Source organism: Bicyclus anynana, chromosome 20 (genome assembly GCF_947172395.1).
Source record: "Bicyclus anynana chromosome 20, ilBicAnyn1.1, whole genome shotgun sequence".
Taxonomy (NCBI): domain Eukaryota; kingdom Metazoa; phylum Arthropoda; class Insecta; order Lepidoptera; family Nymphalidae; genus Bicyclus; species Bicyclus anynana.
The window spans coordinates 2,408,005-2,413,082 of NC_069102.1; positions in this window are offsets into that span (position 1 = coordinate 2,408,005).

Genomic DNA, 5,078 nt, shown 5'->3' on the forward strand with positions numbered 1-5,078 from the left:
AGGTTTGCCTTTGTCCGTTACGTACGAGTACTTATAGACTACAAGCCCTTGAACAAAAATTACCTGTGAAATGAACCAACGTGAATATCGCTTAAAAGGCTGCTACTATATCAAAAAATAACTCTGAACACTATACCGTCATTTCTGAGCGGTACAGTGGTGAGTACGCGAGTGAATGGAATTTCTCAGGCACAAAAATGAATTACGACTAATTATAATTGTACGGCTTTGTTATAGTGTTAAAGATGATTAAAAATAAATGTCGAAAATCCTAGTGCCGTACTAAAATGGTGGTGCCGGAAGTCAGAACAAACTTTTAATTGTCGACAATTGCAGAAGCAAAATAGGTCATTTATTACTGTACGTCATTTGAGCAATGCGTTTAGTACACATATACAGATACTTTACCCGTAAACGCCGTAATTTTTTCCAGCGCAGGAGTCGAAAGATAAGGGTCGCAAGCCCTACTCTTCACTCGCGTACTCACCTGTACCACTCAGAAATGTCGGCATAGTGCTCAAAGTTATTTTCTGATATAGTAACAGCCTTCTAAGCGGTATTCATGTTGGTTCATTTCACATGTAATTTTTGTACAAGGGCTTGTAGTCTATTATAGCTTTAGACAGATATTTGAGCTTCGGAAAAAAGGTACGAAATTGCAAACCCGCATTTGAAAGTTTCAAAACAATGTTCACGTTTGAACAAAGCGCGTTCTGTGGCGATCGCAAAATTGTTTCAAACATACATTGAGCTTAACTGCGGCCGAAAAGTCGAGACTTTTTAAAAACATAACTTATTTTTAGCTCTGACCACACTGGAATCATTGGCATCAAATGACTAGAAGACAGCACGCGGTTTCACCCGCTTAGTTTTCGTTCCCGTAGGAATACGGGGATAAAACATATTTCAGAGTACCTACTTATTAGAATAAACATCAAATCAATAACGACCGCATTTTTTGTATACCGTAAAGCCATACTGTAAAGAGGAGTTTTTTAAACTATTCTCTCCCACGTTTACCTCACATACTCATTATTCATCTTCACAACAGTCAGACATTATGATAACGGGTAAAAGCATCTTCCTTAACATCTAAAATTGTAGACTTTTGTACATTTAATTTTTATTTAAAACAAATCGTTGAATACTGTACTGAATTATTTTATTTTCTCGCAATCGTAGTGAAAAGCAGAGTGTAACACGTGGGGCTAAACCTATTATAAACTCGGTTTATAATAGGTAACCTATTATAAATCTACTATTTACTAACGAGCACGAACGGTTGTCAATTTGATCAATTAGCATTAAATAAATAGTGAGTATGAAATCACGCGACTTAAGAATTGCTAACAATAGTCACGTTGGTAAATTTCTTATATGTCAAAGATAGTGAATTCGGCAGCTGGTGTATTATAAATTCACATTTTAAAACAGTCGATAAACAACAGGATTGCATTAAGCGGTTTGACCATTGATGCAAATAAAATTAAAACCGCAAAATGGTGAATCACGGGAATATATTTTCATTGCATCGTTTGTTATTATTTTATAACCAGTTAAAATAATAATGATACGTCGAACGCTCAGCGCATTTTAGGATGAACAATCCGGTTCGGGCTGTTTCGAATTAACAGGTTTAATATTTTGACGAATGGTGTTTTTTAATTAATTTATTTGATATGCCGCAAATCAGCGCTTTTCAGTTCGATCCCAATTTGTATCGCACTAATTAGGTTAGTAATTATAAACGTGAATATTTTCAATTAATGTTTCTCTTACTTGTGCTTGATTCTCAGAATGTTTCTATTTGGGTGACTTTATGCTTTTTTATTAATGTTCTTAAATACTTCATTATTGTTCTACTAGATTGAAAATATTTTTTTCATATTTTTTTAAGACCATTTTTTTTTCAAAATGGACGACAGAGTTTTTGAAAAATACGTGACATTTAAATTAAGTTTTTTTACGTAATCCTTAAATTTTAATAATCGATATCGATGTATTTCGGAACCTTATTCCATGTACTACTTTTGGCTGGTGAGAGAGTTCGTTCGTTCGTTCGTTATTAACCCATATGCGGCTCACTGCTGAGCTCGTCTCCTCTCAGAATGAATGAGGGTTTAGGCCAAAGTCCACCACGCGGGCCCAATGCGGATTGGCAGACTTCACACACGCAGAGAATTAAGAAATTTTCTGGTGTGCAGGTTTCCTCACGATGTTTTCCTTCACCGTTTGAGACACGTGATATTTAATTTCTTAAAATGCGGTGAGAGAGTAGATTGCATCATTACTTACCAACAGGTGAGATTGTGGTCAAGGCAAGGGCTAACTTGTAAAGAATAAAAAAAGTACTACACGAAATAAATAATGTTTATATTAAATTTGATATGAGTAAACTTCCCTATTGCCACACTTTATAGGTTTATAACTTGGATAAAGTCTCTCGAGTCTCTTGTCAGAGTAAGAGAGGTTAGGCCAATGGTCCACCACGATGGCCCAATGAATTAAGAAAATTCTCTGGTATGCAGGTTTCCTTCAGATGTTTTTCCTTCACCGTTTGAGTCACGTGATATTTAATTTCATAAAATGCACATAACTGAAAAGTTGGAGGTGCATGCCCCGAACCGGATTCGAACACACACCCTCCGGAATCGGAGGCAGAAGTCATATCCACTGGGCTATCACAGGCCTGGCCTGATTATAGTGGGCCGTTAAAATAGGCTATTTCTGTTATACTTTCAATTCAAGTCAATTTTATTCAAGTTTATTTATTTCAATAAGACTTAGTTTAGAAGCACTTTCGAAACGTCAGATACGTTATAAGAAATGATAATAATTGCTCAAAAACTTAAAATTAAAGTTACGAGGGTTCCAAACGCGCCTTGGTCCGAGAAGAATTCACAACAAAACCACTGAACCAATGTAAAAATGTACAAGTAAGAAATGAAAACATTTTCACAATACGTAAACTATATTTAAAAGACCACTCTCACTAACGATGCTCTCGCTAGAGACTCCTCCGTACACTATAACACTAATGGGCTAACACTCTTACTTTGCGATATTTTACAAAACAGTCTCATTAAAAAAAGCGTTTTAATTTTGAACACAATGGCAGACGTTCTTTACAATGTTGCCGCAATGTATTAAACTGGGTTAATCGGCACCATCTTAACTGTGGAGTAATTTATATTGTAACAAACTTTGTACCAAATCTTACATTTTCAACAATTTGGTAAAAATTTCGCACCGTCATAAGTTTTTTTTGGTTGCTATTAAAGTGATTTAAAAACACGAAATGAAAGTTGAACTAAATATTTCAAGACATTTTCTATTCTAAATATTGGATAGAAGCAGGCGTTACTTTGCGGAAGTTCATCATGATTATATAATGATTTATTTTGCTATCCTCCACGAAAAGTCGACGAACCCATGCGACAGGAGATGTTGACTCTACAACGTGCAATTGTAAAGTCAACATTGTTGTAGAGTCAACATCTCCTGAGGATGCTCCGGTTTCGAAGTGAAACGTACGTAGAGTATTTTGTCGGACCTGGGTGACGTCGTCGCATGGGTTCGTCGACTTTTTGGGATGATAGAATTAACTTGTTTGCAGCTAATAATAGAGACGAAATGAATGCGAATTAATTTAAGATAACTTTCGTAGGTTTATTACTATTACCAAATTTATTCAATAACGTTTATAAAATGAGATTCATAAAAATGTATTAATATAAAATTATATTAATTAGGTTTAGCAAAACCGCTAGATGCGGTGTTATTGAAACCGACCGTATGACGTAATTTCAATAACGCTTGTTTTTAGCTAAAATGGAAATAAATGCAATTAGTAACTCCATGATAGGTAATACAACTATGCACGGGCAGATTAAAATATTAGGCATCTAAATCGAAAATTTATGTAACCTAATTTGATTATTGACATAATGACGCAATGCGTAGCTACGTCACCGGACCGGGCCTGCGAAAGCCAGACATACCTTATTGAATAAATGCTGAAAGGTAAGTACGGTACCCAGTAGGCTATATAGCTTTGCAACTTCGTTCGTAACACTCCCGATGGACCGCGCGGGTCGGGGGGCGTGTAGCGATGAATGAAAAACCCACGACTGATGCACCTCACTTCCCCGCACGCACGATTTCACTCCCGCGTGTCATCAACAAATTTGCCAGACTATACATATATATATATATATGACACTTTTTATAAGGGTCTTAAAATGTTTATTATTGTTCTACTAGATTGAAAAAAAATTATCAAATTTTTTTGAGTGCATACAAATTTTATATTATTATTAATATTATTTACAATACAAGACATGACGATATCAGCCATGATGGCTGAAATATATTTTGTCTGTTTCATGACGTCACGTAAATCCGTAAACACTTAACCTCAATAAATAATTTTTAAATTACGTTTTCCGTGAAATCTTAACGTTTATTTATTGATAACGATATAATTCGGACCCTTTTTCTAGGTACTTACTGTACGAAATACAAACATCCAAACAAACATCCATACAAACTTTTACGTTTATAATATTAGTAGGATTTGTTAAGAGTCAACTGAGAGCGATTTAGCGTTCCGGTACAATACCACGAAGAAATCGTCAGAGGTATAGGTAGAATAAACTCTTACCTCTTACAAGTTAGTCTACTTTCATCTTAAACTGTATCATCATTTAAAATCAGCTGAGATCGCAATGAAGGGTTAATTTATCAATCAATGAAAAAAAAGCTAATGATCCTTAAAATTTGATCTTTAATAGTGTTTGTCGAAGTATTATCACGAAGCTTAGAAACTGGATACTTTTTAGCTGGTAAGAGGCTTCGGCCGTGGCTAGTTGCCACCCTACCGACAAAGACGTATCGCTAAGCGATTTAGCGTTCCGATGTCGTGTAGAAACCGAAAGGAGTGTGGATTTCATCCTACTCCTAACAAGTTAGCCCGCTTCCATCTTAGATTTCATCATCACTTACCAACAAGTTAGATTGTAGTCAAGGGCTAACTTGTAGAGAATAAAAAAAAGACTACCCAGGGTGACCAACTCTCA